The sequence below is a fragment of the Scyliorhinus torazame genome, unplaced genomic scaffold, assembly GCF_047496885.1.
Source record: "Scyliorhinus torazame isolate Kashiwa2021f unplaced genomic scaffold, sScyTor2.1 scaffold_518, whole genome shotgun sequence".
In the NCBI taxonomy this organism is placed as follows: Eukaryota; Metazoa; Chordata; class Chondrichthyes; order Carcharhiniformes; family Scyliorhinidae; genus Scyliorhinus; species Scyliorhinus torazame.
The window spans coordinates 56,213-82,723 of NW_027308245.1; the positions used below are offsets into that span (position 1 = coordinate 56,213).

General features: G+C 47.0%; 1 pseudogene; it reads left to right on the forward strand.

The window, feature by feature from the left end:
• Positions 1-26,511, forward strand: part of LOC140406378 (eukaryotic translation initiation factor 3 subunit C-like) — a 72,315-nt pseudogene that overhangs the window by 24,921 nt on the left and 20,883 nt on the right.

Below are 26,511 nucleotides of genomic sequence, written 5' to 3' on the forward strand. Positions count from 1 at the left end.
TAGCTGGGAGACACAGTGAGGGGCACAGGGGTTATATTATATACACAGTAACAGATAGCTGGGAGAGACAGTGAGGGGCACAGGGGTTATATTATATACACAGTAACAGATAGCTGGGAGAGGCAGTGAGGGGTACAGGGGTTAGATTATATACAGGGTAACAGATAGCTGGGAGAGACAGTGAGGGGCACGGGGGTTATATTATATACACAGTAACAGATAGCTGGGAGAGGCAGTGAGGGGTACAGGGGTTAGATTATATACAGGGTAACAGATAGCTGGGAGACAGTGAGGGGTACAGGGGTTATATTATATACAGGGTAACAGATAGCTGGGAGAGACAGTGAGGGGCACAGGGGTTATATTATATACACAGTAACAGATAGCTGGGAGAGGCAGTGAGGGGTACAGGGGTTAGATTATATACAGGGTAACAGATAGCTGGGGGACACAGTGAGGGGTACAGGGGTTAGATTATATACAGGGTAACAGATAGCTGGGAGAGACAGTGAGGGGCACAGGGGTTAGATTATACACACAGTAACAGATAGCTGGGAGACACAGTGAGGGGTACAGGGGTTATATTATACACACGGTAACAGATAGCTGGGAGACACAGTGAGGGGCACAGGGGTTATATTATATACACAGTAACAGATAGCTGGGAGACACAGTGAGGGGTACAGGGGTTATATTATATACAGAGTAACAGATAGCTGGGGGACACAGTGAGGGGCACAGGGGTTATATTATATACAGGGTAACAGATAGCTGGGAGACACAGTGAGGGGCACAGGGGTTATATTATATACAGAGTAACAGATAGCTGGGAGAGGCAGTGAGGGGCACAGGGGTTATATTATATACAGGGTAACAGATAGCTGGGAGACACAGTGAGGGGCACAGGGGTTATATTATATACACAGTAACAGATAGCTGGGAGAGACAGTGAGGGGCACAGGGGTTATATTATACACAGAGTAACAGATAGCTGGGAGAGACAGTGAGGGGCACAGGGGTTATATTATATACACAGTAACAGATAGCTGGGAGAGACAGTGAGGGGCACAGGGGTTATATTATATACACAGTAACAGATAGCTGGGAGAGACAGTGAGGGGCACAGGGGTTATATTATACACAGAGTAACAGATAGCTGGGAGACAGTGAGGGGCACAGGGGTTATATTATATACAGGGTAACAGATAGCTGGGGGACACAGTGAGGGGCACAGGGGTTATATTATATACACAGTAACAGATAGCTGGGAGACACAGTGAGGGGCACAGGGGTTATATTATATACACAGTAACAGATAGCTGGGAGAGGCAGTGAGGGGTACAGGGGTTAGATTATATACAGGGTAACAGATAGCTGGGGGACACAGTGAGGGGCACAGGGGTTATATTATATACACAGTAACAGATAGCTGGGAGACACAGTGAGGGGCACAGGGGTTATATTATATACACAGTAACAGATAGCTGGGAGAGACAGTGAGGGGCACAGGGGTTATATTATATACACAGTAACAGATAGCTGGGAGAGGCAGTGAGGGGTACAGGGGTTAGATTATATACAGGGTAACAGATAGCTGGGAGAGACAGTGAGGGGCACGGGGGTTATATTATATACACAGTAACAGATAGCTGGGAGAGGCAGTGAGGGGTACAGGGGTTAGATTATATACAGGGTAACAGATAGCTGGGAGACAGTGAGGGGTACAGGGGTTATATTATATACAGGGTAACAGATAGCTGGGAGAGACAGTGAGGGGCACAGGGGTTATATTATATACACAGTAACAGATAGCTGGGAGAGGCAGTGAGGGGTACAGGGGTTAGATTATATACAGGGTAACAGATAGCTGGGGGACACAGTGAGGGGTACAGGGGTTAGATTATATACAGGGTAACAGATAGCTGGGAGAGACAGTGAGGGGCACAGGGGTTAGATTATACACACAGTAACAGATAGCTGGGAGACACAGTGAGGGGTACAGGGGTTATATTATACACACGGTAACAGATAGCTGGGAGACACTGAGGGGCACAGGGGTTATATTATATACACAGTAACAGATAGCTGGGAGACACAGTGAGGGGTACAGGGGTTATATTATATACAGAGTAACAGATAGCTGGGGGACACAGTGAGGGGCACAGGGGTTATATTATATACAGGGTAACAGATAGCTGGGAGACACAGTGAGGGGCACAGGGGTTATATTATATACAGAGTAACAGATAGCTGGGAGAGACAGTGAGGGGCACAGGGGTTATATTATATACAGGGTAACAGATAGCTGGGAGAGACAGTGAGGGGCACAGGGGTTAGATTATATACAGAGTAACAGATAGCTGGGAGAGGCAGTGAGGGGTACAGGGGTTATATTATATACAGAGTAACAGATAGCTGGGGGACACAGTGAGGGGTACAGGGGTTATATTATATACAGAGTAACAGATAGCTGGGAGACACAGTGAGGGGCACAGGGGTTATATTATATACACAGTAACAGATAGCTGGGAGACAGTGAGGGGTACAGGGGTTATATTATACACACAGTAACAGATAGCTGGGAGACAGTGAGGGGCACAGGGGTTATATTATATACAGGGTAACAGATAGCTGGGAGAGACAGTGAGGGGCACAGGGGTTATATTATACACACAGTAACAGATAGCTGGGAGACAGTGAGGGGTACAGGGGTTATATTATATACACAGTAACAGATAGCTGGGAGACACAGTGAGGGGCACAGGGGTTATATTATATACAGAGTAACAGATAGCTGGGAGAGACAGTGAGGGGCACAGGGGTTATATTATATACAGGGTAACAGATAGCTGGGAGACACAGTGAGGGGCACAGGGGTTATATTATATACACAGTAACAGATAGCTGGGAGACACAGTGAGGGGTACAGGGGTTATATTATATACAGGGTAACAGATAGCTGGGAGACACAGTGAGGGGCACAGGGGTTATATTATATACAGGGTAACAGATAGCTGGGAGACACAGTGAGGGGCACAGGGGTTATATTATACACACAGTAACAGATAGCTCGGGGACACAGTGAGGGGCACAGGGGTTATATTATATACAGAGTAACAGATAGCTGGGAGAGACAGTGAGGGGCACAGGGGTTATATTATATACAGGGTAACAGATAGCTGGGAGACACAGTGAGGGGCACAGGGGTTATATTATACACACAGTAACAGATAGCTGGGAGAGGCAGTGAGGGGCACAGGGGTTATATTATATACACAGTAACAGATAGCTGGGAGACACAGTGAGGGGCACAGGGGTTATATTATATACACAGGAACAGATAGCTGGGAGAGACAGTGAGGGGCACAGGGGTTATATTATATACACAGGAACAGATAGCTGGGAGAGACAGTGAGGGGCACAGGGGTTATATTATACACACAGTAACAGATAGCTGGGAGAGACAGTGAGGGGCACAGGGGTTATATTATATACAGGGTAACAGATAGCTGGGAGAGACAGTGAGGGGTACAGGGGTTAGATTATATACAGAGTAACAGATAGCTGGGAGACACAGTGAGGGGCACAGGGGTTATATTATATACAGAGTAACAGATAGCTGGGAGAGGCAGTGAGGGGCACAGGGGTTATATTATACACACAGTAACAGATAGCTGGGAGACACAGTGAGGGGTACAGGGGTTAGATTATATACAGAGTAACAGATAGCTGTGGGACACAGTGAGGGGCACAGGGGTTATATTATACACACAGTAACAGATAGCTGGGAGAGGCAGTGAGGGGCACAGGGGTTATATTATACACACAGTAACAGATAGCTGGGAGAGACAGTGAGGGGCACAGGGGTTATATTATATACAGGGTAACAGATAGCTGGGAGACACAGTGAGGGGCACAGGGGTTATATTATACACACAGTAACAGATAGCTGGGAGACACAGTGAGGGGTACAGGGGTTAGATTATACACACAGTAACAGATAGCTGGGGGACACAGTGAGGGGTACAGGGGTTATATTATATACAGGGTAACAGATAGCTGGGAGACACAGTGAGGGGTACAGGGGTTATATTATACACAGAGTAACAGCTGGGGGACACAGTGAGGGGTACAGGGGTTATATTATACACACAGTAACAGATAGCTGGGAGAGACAGTGAGGGGCACAGGGGTTATATTATACACAGAGTAACAGATAGCTGTGGGACACAGTGAGGGGCACAGGGGTTATATTATATACAGAGTAACAGATAGCTGGGAGACACAGTGAGGGGCACAGGGGTTATATTATATACAGAGTAACAGATAGCTGTGGGACACAGTGAGGGGCACAGGGGTTATATTATATACAGAGTAACAGATAGCTGGGAGAGGCAGTGAGGGGCACAGGGGTTATATTATATACAGGGTAACAGATAGCTGGGGGACACAGTGAGGGGCACAGGGGTTAGATTATATACAGGGTAACAGATAGCTGGGAGACAGTGAGGGCCACAGGGGTTATATTATATACAGGGTAACAGATAGCTGGGGGACACAGTGAGGGGCACAGGGGTTATATTATACACAGGGTAACAGATAGCTGGGAGAGACAGTGAGGGGCACAGGGGTTATATTATATACAGGGTAACAGATAGCTGGGGGACACAGTGAGGGGCACAGGGGTTATATTATACACACAGTAACAGATAGCTGGGAGAGACAGTGAGGGGTACAGGGGTTATATTATACACACAGTAACAGATAGCTGGGAGAGACAGTGAGGGGCACAGGGGTTATATTATACACACAGTAACAGATAGCTGGGGGACACAGTGAGGGGCACAGGGGTTATATTATATACAGAGTAACAGATAGCTGGGAGAGACAGTGAGGGGCACAGGGGTTATATTATACACACAGTAACAGATAGCTGGGAGACACAGTGAGGGGCACAGGGGTTAGATTATACACACAGTAACAGATAGCTGGGAGAGACAGTGAGGGGCACAGGGGTTATATTATATACAGGGTAACAGATAGCTGGGAGAGACAGTGAGGGGCACAGGGGTTATATTATACACACAGTAACATATAGCTGGGAGAGACAGTGAGGGGCACAGGGGTTATATTATATACAGGGTAACAGATAGCTGGGAGACACAGTGAGGGGCACAGGGGTTATATTATACACACAGTAACAGATAGCTGGGAGAGACAGTGAGGGGCACAGGGGTTATATTATACACAGAGTAACAGATAGCTGGGAGAGACAGTGAGGGGCACAGGGGTTATATTATATACAGGGTAACAGATAGCTGGGAGACACAGTGAGGGGCACAGGGGTTATATTATACACACAGTAACAGATAGCTGGGAGAGACAGTGAGGGGCACAGGGGTTATATTATATACAGAGTAACAGATAGCTGGGAGAGACAGTGAGGGGCACAGGGGTTATATTATATACGGGGTAACAGATAGCTGGGAGAGACAGTGAGGGGCACAGGGGTTATATTATATACGGGGTAACAGATAGCTGGGAGAGACAGTGAGGGGCACAGGGGTTATATTATACACACAGTAACAGATAGCTGGGGGACACAGTGAGGGGCACAGGGGTTATATTATATACAGGGTAACAGATAGCTGGGAGAGACAGTGAGGGGCACAGGGGTTATATTATATACACAGTAACAGATAGCTGGGGGACACAGTGAGGGGCACAGGGGTTATATTATACACAGAGTAACAGATAGCTGGGAGAGACAGTGAGGGGCACGGGTTATATTATATACAGGGTAACAGATAGCTGGGGGACACAGTGAGGGGCACAGGGGTTATATTATATACAGGGTAACAGATAGCTGGGAGAGACAGTGAGGGGCACAGGGGTTATATTATATACACAGTAACAGATAGCTGGGGGACACAGTGAGGGGCACAGGGGTTATATTATACACAGAGTAACAGATAGCTGGGAGAGACAGTGAGGGGCACGGGTTATATTATATACAGGGTAACAGATAGCTGGGGGACACAGTGAGGGGCACAGGGGTTATATTATATACAGGGTAACAGATAGCTGGGGGACACAGTGAGGGGTACAGGGGTTATATTATACACAGTAACAGATAGCTGGGAGAGACAGTGAGGGGCACAGGGGTTATATTATATACACAGTAACAGATAGCTGGGAGACACAGTGAGGGGCACGGGTTATATTATATACAGGGTAACAGATAGCTGGGGGACACAGTGAGGGGCACAGGGGTTATATTATACACAGAGTAACAGATAGCTGGGAGAGACAGTGAGGGGCACAGGGGTTATATTATATACAGGGTAACAGATAGCTGGGAGAGACAGTGAGGGGCACAGGGGTTATATTATACACAGAGTAACAGATAGCTGGGAGAGACAGTGAGGGGTACAGGGGTTATATTATATACACAGTAACAGATAGCTGGGAGACACAGTGAGGGGCACAGGGGTTATATTATATACACAGTAACAGATAGCTGGGAGACACAGTGAGGGGCACAGGGGTTATATTATATACAGGGTAACAGATAGCTGGGAGACACAGTGAGGGGCACAGGGGTTATATTATATACAGGGTAACAGATAGCTGGGAGACACAGTGAGGGGCACAGGGGTTATATTATACACAGAGTAACAGATAGCTGGGAGACACAGTGAGGGGCACAGGGGTTATATTATACACAGAGTAACAGATAGCTGGGAGAGACAGTGAGGGTACAGGGGTTATATTATACACACAGTAACAGATAGCTGGGAGAGACAGTGAGGGGCACAGGGGTTATATTATACACAGAGTAACAGATAGCTGGGAGAGACAGTGAGGGGCACAGGGGTTATATTATATACAGGGTAACAGATAGCTGGGAGAGACAGTGAGGGGCACAGGGGTTATATTATATACAGGGTAACAGATAGCTGGGAGAGACAGTGAGGGGCACAGGGGTTATATTATACACACAGTAACAGATAGCTGGGAGAGACAGTGAGGGGCACAGGGGTTATATTATACACAGAGTAACAGATAGCTGGGAGACACAGTGAGGGGCACAGGGGTTATATTATACACACAGTAACAGATAGCTGGGAGAGACAGTGAGGGGCACAGGGGTTATATTATACACAGAGTAACAGATAGCTGGGAGAGACAATGAGGGGCACAGGGGTTATATTATATACAGAGTAACAGATAGCTGGGAGAGACAGTGAGGGGCACAGGGGTTATATTATATACACAGTAACAGATAGCTGGGAGAGACAGTGAGGGGCACAGGGGTTATATTATACACACAGTAACAGATAGCTGGGAGAGACAGTGAGGGGCACAGGGGTTATATTATATACACAGTAACAGATAGCTGGGAGAGACAGTGAGGGGCACAGGGGTTATATTATACACACAGTAACAGATAGCTGGGAGAGACAGTGAGGGGCACAGGGGTTATATTATATACAGGGTAACAGATAGCTGGGAGAGACAGTGAGGGGCACAGGGGTTATATTATATACACAGTAACAGATAGCTGGGAGAGACAGTGAGGGGCACAGGGGTTATATTATATACACAGTAACAGATAGCTGGGAGAGACAGTGAGGGGCACAGGGGTTATATTATACACAGAGTAACAGATAGCTGGGAGAGACAGTGAGGGGCACAGGGGTTATATTATATACAGGGTAACAGATAGCTGGGAGAGACAGTGAGGGGCACAGGGGTTATATTATACACAGAGTAACAGATAGCTGGGAGAGACAGTGAGGGGCACAGGGGTTATATTATACACAGAGTAACAGATAGCTGGGAGAGACAGTGAGGGGTACAGGGGTTATATTATACACAGTAACAGATAGCTGGGAGACACAGTGAGGGGTACAGGGGTTATATTATATACACAGTAACAGATAGCTGGGAGACACAGTGAGGGGCACAGGGGTTATATTATATACAGGGTAACAGATAGCTGGGAGAGACAGTGAGGGGCACAGGGGTTAGATTATATACAGGGTAACAGATAGCTGGGAGAGACAGTGAGGGGCACAGGGGTTATATTATACACACAGTAACAGATAGCTGGGAGACACAGTGAGGGGCACAGGGGTTATATTATACACACAGTAACAGATAGCTGGGAGACACAGTGAGGGGCACAGGGGTTATATTATATACAGAGTAACAGATAGCTGGGAGAGACAGTGAGGGGCACAGGGGTTAGATTATACACACAGTAACAGATAGCTGGGAGAGACAGTGAGGGGCACAGGGGTTATATTATATACAGAGTAACAGATAGCTGGGAGAGACAGTGAGGGGCACAGGGGTTATATTATATACAGGGTAACAGATAGCTGGGAGACACAGTGAGGGGCACAGGGGTTATATTATACACACAGTAACAGATAGCTGGGAGACACAGTGAGGGGCACAGGGGTTATATTATACACACAGTAACAGATAGCTGGGAGACACAGTGAGGGGCACAGGGGTTATATTATACACACAGTAACAGATAGCTGGGAGAGACAGTGAGGGGCACAGGGGTTATATTATATACAGAGTAACAGATAGCTGGGAGACACAGTGAGGGGCACAGGGGTTAGATTTATATACAGGGTAACAGATAGCTGGGAGAGACAGTGAGGGGTACAGGGGTTATATTATACACAGAGTAACAGATAGCTGGGGGACACAGTGAGGGGCACAGGGGTTATATTATATACAGGGTAACAGATAGCTGGGAGACAGTGAGGGGTACAGGGGTTATATTATACACACAGTAACAGATAGCTGGGGGACACAGTGAGGGGCACAGGGGTTATATTATATACAGGGTAACAGATAGCTGGGAGACACAGTGAGGGGTACAGGGGTTATATTATACACAGAGTAACAGATAGCTGGGAGAGACAGTGAGGGGTACAGGGGTTATATTATACACAGAGTAACAGATAGCTGGGGGACACAGTGAGGGGCACAGGGGTTATATTATACACAGAGTAACAGATAGCTGGGAGAGACAGTGAGGGGCACAGGGGTTAGATTATACACACAGTAACAGATAGCTGGGAGAGACAGTGAGGGGCACAGGGGTTATATTATATACAGGGTAACAGATAGCTGGGAGAGACAGTGAGGGGCACAGGGGTTATATTATACACACAGTAACATATAGCTGGGAGAGACAGTGAGGGGCACAGGGGTTATATTATATACAGGGTAACAGATAGCTGGGAGACACAGTGAGGGGCACAGGGGTTATATTATACACACAGTAACAGATAGCTGGGAGAGACAGTGAGGGGCACAGGGGTTATATTATACACAGAGTAACAGATAGCTGGGAGAGACAGTGAGGGGCACAGGGGTTATATTATATACAGGGTAACAGATAGCTGGGAGACACAGTGAGGGGCACAGGGGTTATATTATACACACAGTAACAGATAGCTGGGAGAGACAGTGAGGGGCACAGGGGTTATATTATATACAGAGTAACAGATAGCTGGGAGAGACAGTGAGGGGCACAGGGGTTATATTATATACGGGGTAACAGATAGCTGGGAGAGACAGTGAGGGGCACAGGGGTTATATTATATACGGGGTAACAGATAGCTGGGAGAGACAGTGAGGGGCACAGGGGTTATATTATACACACAGTAACAGATAGCTGGGGGACACAGTGAGGGGCACAGGGGTTATATTATATACAGGGTAACAGATAGCTGGGAGAGACAGTGAGGGGCACAGGGGTTATATTATATACACAGTAACAGATAGCTGGGGGACACAGTGAGGGGCACAGGGGTTATATTATACACAGAGTAACAGATAGCTGGGAGAGACAGTGAGGGGCACGGGTTATATTATATACAGGGTAACAGATAGCTGGGGGACACAGTGAGGGGCACAGGGGTTATATTATATACAGGGTAACAGATAGCTGGGAGAGACAGTGAGGGGCACAGGGGTTATATTATATACACAGTAACAGATAGCTGGGGGACACAGTGAGGGGCACAGGGGTTATATTATACACAGAGTAACAGATAGCTGGGAGAGACAGTGAGGGGCACGGGTTATATTATATACAGGGTAACAGATAGCTGGGGGACACAGTGAGGGGCACAGGGGTTATATTATATACAGGGTAACAGATAGCTGGGGGACACAGTGAGGGGTACAGGGGTTATATTATACACAGTAACAGATAGCTGGGAGAGACAGTGAGGGGCACAGGGGTTATATTATATACACAGTAACAGATAGCTGGGAGACACAGTGAGGGGCACGGGTTATATTATATACAGGGTAACAGATAGCTGGGGGACACAGTGAGGGGCACAGGGGTTATATTATACACAGAGTAACAGATAGCTGGGAGAGACAGTGAGGGGCACAGGGGTTATATTATATACAGGGTAACAGATAGCTGGGAGAGACAGTGAGGGGCACAGGGGTTATATTATACACAGAGTAACAGATAGCTGGGAGAGACAGTGAGGGGTACAGGGGTTATATTATATACACAGTAACAGATAGCTGGGAGACACAGTGAGGGGCACAGGGGTTATATTATATACACAGTAACAGATAGCTGGGAGACACAGTGAGGGGCACAGGGGTTATATTATATACAGGGTAACAGATAGCTGGGAGACACAGTGAGGGGCACAGGGGTTATATTATATACAGGGTAACAGATAGCTGGGAGACACAGTGAGGGGCACAGGGGTTATATTATACACAGAGTAACAGATAGCTGGGAGACACAGTGAGGGGCACAGGGGTTATATTATACACAGAGTAACAGATAGCTGGGAGAGACAGTGAGGGTACAGGGGTTATATTATACACACAGTAACAGATAGCTGGGAGAGACAGTGAGGGGCACAGGGGTTATATTATACACAGAGTAACAGATAGCTGGGAGAGACAGTGAGGGGCACAGGGGTTATATTATATACAGGGTAACAGATAGCTGGGAGAGACAGTGAGGGGCACAGGGGTTATATTATATACAGGGTAACAGATAGCTGGGAGAGACAGTGAGGGGCACAGGGGTTATATTATACACACAGTAACAGATAGCTGGGAGAGACAGTGAGGGGCACAGGGGTTATATTATACACAGAGTAACAGATAGCTGGGAGACACAGTGAGGGGCACAGGGGTTATATTATACACACAGTAACAGATAGCTGGGAGAGACAGTGAGGGGCACAGGGGTTATATTATACACAGAGTAACAGATAGCTGGGAGAGACAATGAGGGGCACAGGGGTTATATTATATACAGAGTAACAGATAGCTGGGAGAGACAGTGAGGGGCACAGGGGTTATATTATATACACAGTAACAGATAGCTGGGAGAGACAGTGAGGGGCACAGGGGTTATATTATACACACAGTAACAGATAGCTGGGAGAGACAGTGAGGGGCACAGGGGTTATATTATATACACAGTAACAGATAGCTGGGAGAGACAGTGAGGGGCACAGGGGTTATATTATACACACAGTAACAGATAGCTGGGAGAGACAGTGAGGGGCACAGGGGTTATATTATATACAGGGTAACAGATAGCTGGGAGAGACAGTGAGGGGCACAGGGGTTATATTATATACACAGTAACAGATAGCTGGGAGAGACAGTGAGGGGCACAGGGGTTATATTATATACACAGTAACAGATAGCTGGGAGAGACAGTGAGGGGCACAGGGGTTATATTATACACAGAGTAACAGATAGCTGGGAGAGACAGTGAGGGGCACAGGGGTTATATTATATACAGGGTAACAGATAGCTGGGAGAGACAGTGAGGGGCACAGGGGTTATATTATACACAGAGTAACAGATAGCTGGGAGAGACAGTGAGGGGCACAGGGGTTATATTATACACAGAGTAACAGATAGCTGGGAGAGACAGTGAGGGGTACAGGGGTTATATTATACACAGTAACAGATAGCTGGGAGACACAGTGAGGGGTACAGGGGTTATATTATATACACAGTAACAGATAGCTGGGAGACACAGTGAGGGGCACAGGGGTTATATTATATACAGGGTAACAGATAGCTGGGAGAGACAGTGAGGGGCACAGGGGTTAGATTATATACAGGGTAACAGATAGCTGGGAGAGACAGTGAGGGGCACAGGGGTTATATTATACACACAGTAACAGATAGCTGGGAGACACAGTGAGGGGCACAGGGGTTATATTATACACACAGTAACAGATAGCTGGGAGACACAGTGAGGGGCACAGGGGTTATATTATATACAGAGTAACAGATAGCTGGGAGAGACAGTGAGGGGCACAGGGGTTAGATTATACACACAGTAACAGATAGCTGGGAGAGACAGTGAGGGGCACAGGGGTTATATTATATACAGAGTAACAGATAGCTGGGAGAGACAGTGAGGGGCACAGGGGTTATATTATATACAGGGTAACAGATAGCTGGGAGACACAGTGAGGGGCACAGGGGTTATATTATACACACAGTAACAGATAGCTGGGAGACACAGTGAGGGGCACAGGGGTTATATTATACACACAGTAACAGATAGCTGGGAGACACAGTGAGGGGCACAGGGGTTATATTATACACACAGTAACAGATAGCTGGGAGAGACAGTGAGGGGCACAGGGGTTATATTATATACAGAGTAACAGATAGCTGGGAGACACAGTGAGGGGCACAGGGGTTAGATTTATATACAGGGTAACAGATAGCTGGGAGAGACAGTGAGGGGTACAGGGGTTATATTATACACAGAGTAACAGATAGCTGGGGGACACAGTGAGGGGCACAGGGGTTATATTATATACAGGGTAACAGATAGCTGGGAGACAGTGAGGGGTACAGGGGTTATATTATACACACAGTAACAGATAGCTGGGGGACACAGTGAGGGGCACAGGGGTTATATTATATACAGGGTAACAGATAGCTGGGAGACACAGTGAGGGGTACAGGGGTTATATTATACACAGAGTAACAGATAGCTGGGAGAGACAGTGAGGGGTACAGGGGTTATATTATACACAGAGTAACAGATAGCTGGGGGACACAGTGAGGGGCACAGGGGTTATATTATACACAGAGTAACAGATAGCTGGGAGAGACAGTGAGGGGTACAGGGGTTATATTATATACACAGTAACAGATAGCTGGGAGAGACAGTGAGGGGCACAGGGGTTATATTATATACAGGGTAACAGATAGCTGGGAGACACAGTGAGGGGCACAGGGGTTATATTATATACAGGGTAACAGATAGCTGGGAGACACAGTGAGGGGCACAGGGGTTATATTATATACAGAGTAACAGATAGCTGGGAGACACAGTGAGGGGCACAGGGGTTATATTATATACAGGGTAACAGATAGCTGGGAGACACAGTGAGGGGTACAGGGGTTATATTATACACACAGTAACAGATAGCTGGGAGAGACAGTGAGGGGTACAGGGGTTATATTATACACACAGTAACAGATAGCTGGGAGACACAGTGAGGGGTACAGGGGTTATATTATATACAGGGTAACAGATAGCTGGGAGACACAGTGAGGGGCACAGGGGTTATATTATATACAGAGTAACAGATAGCTGGGAGACACAGTGAGGGGCACAGGGGTTATATTATACACACAGTAACAGATAGCTGGGAGAGACAGTGAGGGGCACAGGGGTTATATTATACACACAGTAACAGATAGCTGGGGGACAGTGAGGGGCACAGGGGTTATATTATACACAGAGTAACAGATAGCTGGGAGAGACAGTGAGGGGTACAGGGGTTATATTATATACAGAGTAACAGATAGCTGGGAGAGACAGTGAGGGGTACAGGGGTTATATTATATACAGAGTAACAGATAGCTGGGAGACACAGTGAGGGGCACAGGGGTTATATTATATACAGAGTAACAGATAGCTCGGAGACACAGTGAGGGGCACAGGGGTTATATTATATACAGAGTAACAGATAGCTCGGAGACACAGTGAGGGGCACAGGGGTTATATTATACACAGAGTAACAGATAGCTGGGAGAGACAGTGAGGGGCACAGGGGTTATATTATACACACAGTAACAGATAGCTGGGAGACACAGTGAGGGGCACAGGGGTTATATTATATACAGGGTAACAGATAGCTGGGAGAGACAGTGAGGGGCACAGGGGTTATATTATACACACAGTAACAGATAGCTGGGAGAGACAGTGAGGGGTACAGGGGTTATATTATATACAGGGTAACAGATAGCTGGGAGAGACAGTGAGGGGCACAGGGGTTATATTATATACAGGGTAACAGATAGCTGGGAGACAGTGAGGGGCACAGGGGTTATATTATACACACAGTAACAGATAGCTGGGAGACACAGTGAGGGGCACAGGGGTTATATTATATACAGGGTAACAGATAGCTGGGAGACACAGTGAGGGGCACAGGGGTTATATTATATACAGAGTAACAGATAGCTGGGGGACACAGTGAGGGGCACAGGGGTTATATTATATACAGGGTAACAGATAGCTGGGAGAGACAGTGAGGGGTACAGGGGTTATATTATATACACAGTAACAGATAGCTGGGAGACACAGTGAGGGGCACAGGGGTTATATTATATACAGGGTAACAGATAGCTGGGAGACACAGTGAGGGGCACAGGGGTTATATTATACACAGAGTAACAGATAGCTGGGAGAGACAGTGAGGGGTACAGGGGTTATATTATACACACAGTAACAGATAGCTGGGAGACACAGTGAGGGGTACAGGGGTTATATTATACACACAGTAACAGATAGCTGGGAGAGACAGTGAGGGGTACAGGGGTTAGATTATACACACAGTAACAGATAGCTGGGAGAGACAGTGAGGGGTACAGGGGTTATATTATACACACAGTAACAGATAGCTGGGAGACACAGTGAGGGGCACAGGGGTTACATTATACACACAGTAACAGATAGCTGGGAGAGACAGTGAGGGGCACAGGGGTTAGATTATACACACAGTAACAGATAGCTGGGAGACACAGTGAGGGGCACAGGGGTTAGATTATACACACAGTAACAGATAGCTCGGAGAGGCAGTGAGGGGTACAGGGGTTATATTATACACACAGTAACAGATAGCTGGGAGACACAGTGAGGGGCACAGGGGTTAGATTATACACACAGTAACAGATAGCTGGGGGACACAGTGAGGGGCACAGGGGTTAGATTATACACACAGTAACAGATAGCTGGGAGACACAGTGAGGGGCACAGGGGTTATATTATACACACAGTAACAGATAGCTGGGGGACACAGTGAGGGGCACAGGGGTTAGATTATACACACAGTAACAGATAGCTGGGAGACACAGTGAGGGGCACAGGGGTTAGATTATACACACAGTAACAGATAGCTGGGAGAGACAGTGAGGGGTACAGGGGTTATATTATACACACAGTAACAGATAGCTGGGAGACACAGTGAGGGGCACAGGGGTTATATTATACACACAGTAACAGATAGCTGGGGGACACAGTGAGGGGCACAGGGGTTAGATTATACACACAGTAACAGATAGCTGGGAGACACAGTGAGGGGCACAGGGGTTAGATTATACACACAGTAACAGATAGCTGGGAGAGACAGTGAGGGGTACAGGGGTTATATTATACACACAGTAACAGATAGCTGGGAGAGGCAGTGAGGGGCACAGGGGTTATATTATATACAGGGTAACAGATAGCTGGGAGACACAGTGAGGGGCACAGGGGTTAGATTATACACACAGTAACAGATAGCTGGGAGAGACAGTGAGGGGCACAGGGGTTATATTATATACAGGGTAACAGATAGCTGGGAGACACAGTGAGGGGCACAGGGGTTATATTATACACACAGTAACAGATAGCTGGGAGACACAGTGAGGGGCACAGGGGTTATATTATACACACAGTAACAGATAGCTGGGGGACACAGTGAGGGGCACAGGGGTTATATTATACACACAGTAACAGATAGCTGGGAGACACAGTGAGGGGCACAGGGGTTATATTATACACACAGTAACAGATAGCTGGGAGACACAGTGAGGGGCACAGGGGTTATATTATACACACAGTAACAGATAGCTGGGAGACACAGTGAGGGGCACAGGGGTTATATTATACACACAGTAACAGATAGCTGGGAGACACAGTGAGGGGCACAGGGGTTATATTATACACACAGTAACAGATAGCTGGGGGACACAGTGAGGGCACAGGGGTTATATTATACACACAGTAACAGATAGCTGGGAGAGACAGTGAGGGGTACAGGGGTTATATTATACACACAGTAACAGATAGCTGGGAGACACAGTGAGGGGTACAGGGGTTAGATTATATACAGGGTAACAGATAGCTGGGGGACACAGTGAGGGGCACAGGGGTTATATTATACACAGAGTAACAGATAGCTGGGAGAGACAGTGAGGGGCACAGGGGTTATATTATATACACAGTAACAGATAGCTGGGAGAGACAGTGAGGGGCACAGGGGTTATATTATATACACAGTAACAGATAGCTGGGAGAGACAGTGAGGGGCACAGGGGTTATATTATACACAGAGTAACAGATAGCTGGGAGACAGTGAGGGGCACAGGGGTTATATTATATACAGGGTAACAGATAGCTGGGGGACACAGTGAGGGGCACAGGGGTTATATTATATACACAGTAACAGATAGCTGGGAGACACAGTGAGGGGCACAGGGGTTATATTATATACACAGTAACAGATAGCTGGGAGAGGCAGTGAGGGGTACAGGGGTTAGATTATATACAGGGTAACAGATAGCTGGGGGACACAGTGAGGGGCACAGGGGTTATATTATATACACAGTAACAGATAGCTGGGAGACACAGTGAGGGGCACAGGGGTTATATTATATACACAGTAACAGATAGCTGGGAGAGACAGTGAGGGGCACAGGGGTTATATTATATACACAGTAACAGATAGCTGGGAGAGGCAGTGAGGGGTACAGGGGTTAGATTATATACAGGGTAACAGATAGCTGGGAGAGACAGTGAGGGGCACGGGGGTTATATTATATACACAGTAACAGATAGCTGGGAGAGGCAGTGAGGGGTACAGGGGTTAGATTATATACAGGGTAACAGATAGCTGGGAGACAGTGAGGGGTACAGGGGTTATATTATATACAGGGTAACAGATAGCTGGGAGAGACAGTGAGGGGCACAGGGGTTATATTATATACACAGTAACAGATAGCTGGGAGAGGCAGTGAGGGGTACAGGGGTTAGATTATATACAGGGTAACAGATAGCTGGGGGACACAGTGAGGGGTACAGGGGTTAGATTATATACAGGGTAACAGATAGCTGGGAGAGACAGTGAGGGGCACAGGGGTTAGATTATACACACAGTAACAGATAGCTGGGAGACACAGTGAGGGGTACAGGGGTTATATTATACACACGGTAACAGATAGCTGGGAGACACAGTGAGGGGCACAGGGGTTATATTATATACACAGTAACAGATAGCTGGGAGACACAGTGAGGGGTACAGGGGTTATATTATATACAGAGTAACAGATAGCTGGGGGACACAGTGAGGGGCACAGGGGTTATATTATATACAGGGTAACAGATAGCTGGGAGACACAGTGAGGGGCACAGGGGTTATATTATATACAGAGTAACAGATAGCTGGGAGAGGCAGTGAGGGGCACAGGGGTTATATTATATACAGGGTAACAGATAGCTGGGAGACACAGTGAGGGGCACAGGGGTTATATTATATACACAGTAACAGATAGCTGGGAGAGACAGTGAGGGGCACAGGGGTTATATTATACACAGAGTAACAGATAGCTGGGAGAGACAGTGAGGGGCACAGGGGTTATATTATATACACAGTAACAGATAGCTGGGAGAGACAGTGAGGGGCACAGGGGTTATATTATATACACAGTAACAGATAGCTGGGAGAGACAGTGAGGGGCACAGGGGTTATATTATACACAGAGTAACAGATAGCTGGGAGACAGTGAGGGGCACAGGGGTTATATTATATACAGGGTAACAGATAGCTGGGGGACACAGTGAGGGGCACAGGGGTTATATTATATACACAGTAACAGATAGCTGGGAGACACAGTGAGGGGCACAGGGGTTATATTATATACACAGTAACAGATAGCTGGGAGAGGCAGTGAGGGGTACAGGGGTTAGATTATATACAGGGTAACAGATAGCTGGGGGACACAGTGAGGGGCACAGGGGTTATATTATATACACAGTAACAGATAGCTGGGAGACACAGTGAGGGGCACAGGGGTTATATTATATACACAGTAACAGATAGCTGGGAGAGACAGTGAGGGGCACAGGGGTTATATTATATACACAGTAACAGATAGCTGGGAGAGGCAGTGAGGGGTACAGGGGTTAGATTATATACAGGGTAACAGATAGCTGGGAGAGACAGTGAGGGGCACGGGGGTTATATTATATACACAGTAACAGATAGCTGGGAGAGGCAGTGAGGGGTACAGGGGTTAGATTATATACAGGGTAACAGATAGCTGGGAGACAGTGAGGGGTACAGGGGTTATATTATATACAGGGTAACAGATAGCTGGGAGAGACAGTGAGGGGCACAGGGGTTATATTATATACACAGTAACAGATAGCTGGGAGAGGCAGTGAGGGGTACAGGGGTTAGATTATATACAGGGTAACAGATAGCTGGGGGACACAGTGAGGGGTACAGGGGTTAGATTATATACAGGGTAACAGATAGCTGGGAGAGACAGTGAGGGGCACAGGGGTTAGATTATACACACAGTAACAGATAGCTGGGAGACACAGTGAGGGGTACAGGGGTTATATTATACACACGGTAACAGATAGCTGGGAGACACTGAGGGGCACAGGGGTTATATTATATACACAGTAACAGATAGCTGGGAGACACAGTGAGGGGTACAGGGGTTATATTATATACAGAGTAACAGATAGCTGGGGGACACAGTGAGGGGCACAGGGGTTATATTATATACAGGGTAACAGATAGCTGGGAGACACAGTGAGGGGCACAGGGGTTATATTATATACAGAGTAACAGATAGCTGGGAGAGACAGTGAGGGGCACAGGGGTTATATTATATACAGGGTAACAGATAGCTGGGAGAGACAGTGAGGGGCACAGGGGTTAGATTATATACAGAGTAACAGATAGCTGGGAGAGGCAGTGAGGGGTACAGGGGTTATATTATATACAGAGTAACAGATAGCTGGGGGACACAGTGAGGGGTACAGGGGTTATATTATATACAGAGTAACAGATAGCTGGGAGACACAGTGAGGGGCACAGGGGTTATATTATATACACAGTAACAGATAGCTGGGAGACAGTGAGGGGTACAGGGGTTATATTATACACACAGTAACAGATAGCTGGGAGACAGTGAGGGGCACAGGGGTTATATTATATACAGGGTAACAGATAGCTGGGAGAGACAGTGAGGGGCACAGGGGTTATATTATACACACAGTAACAGATAGCTGGGAGACAGTGAGGGGTACAGGGGTTATATTATATACACAGTAACAGATAGCTGGGAGACACAGTGAGGGGCACAGGGGTTATATTATATACAGAGTAACAGATAGCTGGGAGAGACAGTGAGGGGCACAGGGGTTATATTATATACAGGGTAACAGATAGCTGGGAGACACAGTGAGGGGCACAGGGGTTATATTATATACACAGTAACAGATAGCTGGGAGACACAGTGAGGGGTACAGGGGTTATATTATATACAGGGTAACAGATAGCTGGGAGACACAGTGAGGGGCACAGGGGTTATATTATATACAGGGTAACAGATAGCTGGGAGACACAGTGAGGGGCACAGGGGTTATATTATACACACAGTAACAGATAGCTCGGGGACACAGTGAGGGGCACAGGGGTTATATTATATACAGAGTAACAGATAGCTGGGAGAGACAGTGAGGGGCACAGGGGTTATATTATATACAGGGTAACAGATAGCTGGGAGACACAGTGAGGGGCACAGGGGTTATATTATACACACAGTAACAGATAGCTGGGAGAGGCAGTGAGGGGCACAGGGGTTATATTATATACACAGTAACAGATAGCTGGGAGACACAGTGAGGGGCACAGGGGTTATATTATATACACAGGAACAGATAGCTGGGAGAGACAGTGAGGGGCACAGGGGTTATATTATATACACAGGAACAGATAGCTGGGAGAGACAGTGAGGGGCACAGGGGTTATATTATACACACAGTAACAGATAGCTGGGAGAGACAGTGAGGGGCACAGGGGTTATATTATATACAGGGTAACAGATAGCTGGGAGAGACAGTGAGGGGTACAGGGGTTAGATTATATACAGAGTAACAGATAGCTGGGAGACACAGTGAGGGGCACAGGGGTTATATTATATACAGAGTAACAGATAGCTGGGAGAGGCAGTGAGGGGCACAGGGGTTATATTATACACACAGTAACAGATAGCTGGGAGACACAGTGAGGGGTACAGGGGTTAGATTATATACAGAGTAACAGATAGCTGTGGGACACAGTGAGGGGCACAGGGGTTATATTATACACACAGTAACAGATAGCTGGGAGAGGCAGTGAGGGGCACAGGGGTTATATTATACACACAGTAACAGATAGCTGGGAGAGACAGTGAGGGGCACAGGGGTTATATTATATACAGGGTAACAGATAGCTGGGAGACACAGTGAGGGGCACAGGGGTTATATTATACACACAGTAACAGATAGCTGGGAGACACAGTGAGGGGTACAGGGGTTAGATTATACACACAGTAACAGATAGCTGGGGGACACAGTGAGGGGTACAGGGGTTATATTATATACAGGGTAACAGATAGCTGGGAGACACAGTGAGGGGTACAGGGGTTATATTATACACAGAGTAACAGCTGGGGGACACAGTGAGGGGTACAGGGGTTATATTATACACACAGTAACAGATAGCTGGGAGAGACAGTGAGGGGCACAGGGGTTATATTATACACAGAGTAACAGATAGCTGTGGGACACAGTGAGGGGCACAGGGGTTATATTATATACAGAGTAACAGATAGCTGGGAGACACAGTGAGGGGCACAGGGGTTATATTATATACAGAGTAACAGATAGCTGTGGGACACAGTGAGGGGCACAGGGGTTATATTATATACAGAGTAACAGATAGCTGGGAGAGGCAGTGAGGGGCACAGGGGTTATATTATATACAGGGTAACAGATAGCTGGGGGACACAGTGAGGGGCACAGGGGTTAGATTATATACAGGGTAACAGATAGCTGGGAGACAGTGAGGGCCACAGGGGTTATATTATATACAGGGTAACAGATAGCTGGGGGACACAGTGAGGGGCACAGGGGTTATATTATACACAGGGTAACAGATAGCTGGGAGAGACAGTGAGGGGCACAGGGGTTATATTATATACAGGGTAACAGATAGCTGGGGGACACAGTGAGGGGCACAGGGGTTATATTATACACACAGTAACAGATAGCTGGGAGAGACAGTGAGGGGTACAGGGGTTATATTATACACACAGTAACAGATAGCTGGGAGAGACAGTGAGGGGCACAGGGGTTATATTATACACACAGTAACAGATAGCTGGGGGACACAGTGAGGGGCACAGGGGTTATATTATATACAGAGTAACAGATAGCTGGGAGAGACAGTGAGGGGCACAGGGGTTATATTATACACACAGTAACAGATAGCTGGGAGACACAGTGAGGGGCACAGGGGTTAGATTATACACACAGTAACAGATAGCTGGGAGAGACAGTGAGGGGCACAGGGGTTATATTATATACAGGGTAACAGATAGCTGGGAGAGACAGTGAGGGGCACAGGGGTTATATTATACACACAGTAACATATAGCTGGGAGAGACAGTGAGGGGCACAGGGGTTATATTATATACAGGGTAACAGATAGCTGGGAGACACAGTGAGGGGCACAGGGGTTATATTATACACACAGTAACAGATAGCTGGGAGAGACAGTGAGGGGCACAGGGGTTATATTATACACAGAGTAACAGATAGCTGGGAGAGACAGTGAGGGGCACAGGGGTTATATTATATACAGGGTAACAGATAGCTGGGAGACACAGTGAGGGGCACAGGGGTTATATTATACACACAGTAACAGATAGCTGGGAGAGACAGTGAGGGGCACAGGGGTTATATTATATACAGAGTAACAGATAGCTGGGAGAGACAGTGAGGGGCACAGGGGTTATATTATATACGGGGTAACAGATAGCTGGGAGAGACAGTGAGGGGCACAGGGGTTATATTATATACGGGGTAACAGATAGCTGGGAGAGACAGTGAGGGGCACAGGGGTTATATTATACACACAGTAACAGATAGCTGGGGGACACAGTGAGGGGCACAGGGGTTATATTATATACAGGGTAACAGATAGCTGGGAGAGACAGTGAGGGGCACAGGGGTTATATTATATACACAGTAACAGATAGCTGGGGGACACAGTGAGGGGCACAGGGGTTATATTATACACAGAGTAACAGATAGCTGGGAGAGACAGTGAGGGGCACGGGTTATATTATATACAGGGTAACAGATAGCTGGGGGACACAGTGAGGGGCACAGGGGTTATATTATATACAGGGTAACAGATAGCTGGGAGAGACAGTGAGGGGCACAGGGGTTATATTATATACACAGTAACAGATAGCTGGGGGACACAGTGAGGGGCACAGGGGTTATATTATACACAGAGTAACAGATAGCTGGGAGAGACAGTGAGGGGCACGGGTTATATTATATACAGGGTAACAGATAGCTGGGGGACACAGTGAGGGGCACAGGGGTTATATTATATACAGGGTAACAGATAGCTGGGGGACACAGTGAGGGGTACAGGGGTTATATTATACACAGTAACAGATAGCTGGGAGAGACAGTGAGGGGCACAGGGGTTATATTATATACACAGTAACAGATAGCTGGGAGACACAGTGAGGGGCACGGGTTATATTATATACAGGGTAACAGATAGCTGGGGGACACAGTGAGGGGCACAGGGGTTATATTATACACAGAGTAACAGATAGCTGGGAGAGACAGTGAGGGGCACAGGGGTTATATTATATACAGGGTAACAGATAGCTGGGAGAGACAGTGAGGGGCACAGGGGTTATATTATACACAGAGTAACAGATAGCTGGGAGAGACAGTGAGGGGTACAGGGGTTATATTATATACACAGTAACAGATAGCTGGGAGACACAGTGAGGGGCACAGGGGTTATATTATATACACAGTAACAGATAGCTGGGAGACACAGTGAGGGGCACAGGGGTTATATTATATACAGGGTAACAGATAGCTGGGAGACACAGTGAGGGGCACAGGGGTTATATTATATACAGGGTAACAGATAGCTGGGAGACACAGTGAGGGGCACAGGGGTTATATTATACACAGAGTAACAGATAGCTGGGAGACACAGTGAGGGGCACAGGGGTTATATTATACACAGAGTAACAGATAGCTGGGAGAGACAGTGAGGGTACAGGGGTTATATTATACACACAGTAACAGATAGCTGGGAGAGACAGTGAGGGGCACAGGGGTTATATTATACACAGAGTAACAGATAGCTGGGAGAGACAGTGAGGGGCACAGGGGTTATATTATATACAGGGTAACAGATAGCTGGGAGAGACAGTGAGGGGCACAGGGGTTATATTATATACAGGGTAACAGATAGCTGGGAGAGACAGTGAGGGGCACAGGGGTTATATTATACACACAGTAACAGATAGCTGGGAGAGACAGTGAGGGGCACAGGGGTTATATTATACACAGAGTAACAGATAGCTGGGAGACACAGTGAGGGGCACAGGGGTTATATTATACACACAGTAACAGATAGCTGGGAGAGACAGTGAGGGGCACAGGGGTTATATTATACACAGAGTAACAGATAGCTGGGAGAGACAATGAGGGGCACAGGGGTTATATTATATACAGAGTAACAGATAGCTGGGAGAGACAGTGAGGGGCACAGGGGTTATATTATATACACAGTAACAGATAGCTGGGAGAGACAGTGAGGGGCACAGGGGTTATATTATACACACAGTAACAGATAGCTGGGAGAGACAGTGAGGGGCACAGGGGTTATATTATATACACAGTAACAGATAGCTGGGAGAGACAGTGAGGGGCACAGGGGTTATATTATACACACAGTAACAGATAGCTGGGAGAGACAGTGAGGGGCACAGGGGTTATATTATATACAGGGTAACAGATAGCTGGGAGAGACAGTGAGGGGCACAGGGGTTATATTATATACACAGTAACAGATAGCTGGGAGAGACAGTGAGGGGCACAGGGGTTATATTATATACACAGTAACAGATAGCTGGGAGAGACAGTGAGGGGCACAGGGGTTATATTATACACAGAGTAACAGATAGCTGGGAGAGACAGTGAGGGGCACAGGGGTTATATTATATACAGGGTAACAGATAGCTGGGAGAGACAGTGAGGGGCACAGGGGTTATATTATACACAGAGTAACAGATAGCTGGGAGAGACAGTGAGGGGCACAGGGGTTATATTATACACAGAGTAACAGATAGCTGGGAGAGACAGTGAGGGGTACAGGGGTTATATTATACACAGTAACAGATAGCTGGGAGACACAGTGAGGGGTACAGGGGTTATATTATATACACAGTAACAGATAGCTGGGAGACACAGTGAGGGGCACAGGGGTTATATTATATACAGGGTAACAGATAGCTGGGAGAGACAGTGAGGGGCACAGGGGTTAGATTATATACAGGGTAACAGATAGCTGGGAGAGACAGTGAGGGGCACAGGGGTTATATTATACACACAGTAACAGATAGCTGGGAGACACAGTGAGGGGCACAGGGGTTATATTATACACACAGTAACAGATAGCTGGGAGACACAGTGAGGGGCACAGGGGTTATATTATATACAGAGTAACAGATAGCTGGGAGAGACAGTGAGGGGCACAGGGGTTAGATTATACACACAGTAACAGATAGCTGGGAGAGACAGTGAGGGGCACAGGGGTTATATTATATACAGAGTAACAGATAGCTGGGAGAGACAGTGAGGGGCACAGGGGTTATATTATATACAGGGTAACAGATAGCTGGGAGACACAGTGAGGGGCACAGGGGTTATATTATACACACAGTAACAGATAGCTGGGAGACACAGTGAGGGGCACAGGGGTTATATTATACACACAGTAACAGATAGCTGGGAGACACAGTGAGGGGCACAGGGGTTATATTATACACACAGTAACAGATAGCTGGGAGAGACAGTGAGGGGCACAGGGGTTATATTATATACAGAGTAACAGATAGCTGGGAGACACAGTGAGGGGCACAGGGGTTAGATTTATATACAGGGTAACAGATAGCTGGGAGAGACAGTGAGGGGTACAGGGGTTATATTATACACAGAGTAACAGATAGCTGGGGGACACAGTGAGGGGCACAGGGGTTATATTATATACAGGGTAACAGATAGCTGGGAGACAGTGAGGGGTACAGGGGTTATATTATACACACAGTAACAGATAGCTGGGGGACACAGTGAGGGGCACAGGGGTTATATTATATACAGGGTAACAGATAGCTGGGAGACACAGTGAGGGGTACAGGGGTTATATTATACACAGAGTAACAGATAGCTGGGAGAGACAGTGAGGGGTACAGGGGTTATATTATACACAGAGTAACAGATAGCTGGGGGACACAGTGAGGGGCACAGGGGTTATATTATACACAGAGTAACAGATAGCTGGGAGAGACAGTGAGGGGTACAGGGGTTATATTATATACACAGTAACAGATAGCTGGGAGAGACAGTGAGGGGCACAGGGGTTATATTATATACAGGGTAACAGATAGCTGGGAGACACAGTGAGGGGCACAGGGGTTATATTATATACAGGGTAACAGATAGCTGGGAGACACAGTGAGGGGCACAGGGGTTATATTATATACAGAGTAACAGATAGCTGGGAGACACAGTGAGGGGCACAGGGGTTATATTATATACAGGGTAACAGATAGCTGGGAGACACAGTGAGGGGTACAGGGGTTATATTATACACACAGTAACAGATAGCTGGGAGAGACAGTGAGGGGTACAGGGGTTATATTATACACACAGTAACAGATAGCTGGGAGACACAGTGAGGGGTACAGGGGTTATATTATATACAGGGTAACAGATAGCTGGGAGACACAGTGAGGGGCACAGGGGTTATATTATATACAGAGTAACAGATAGCTGGGAGACACAGTGAGGGGCACAGG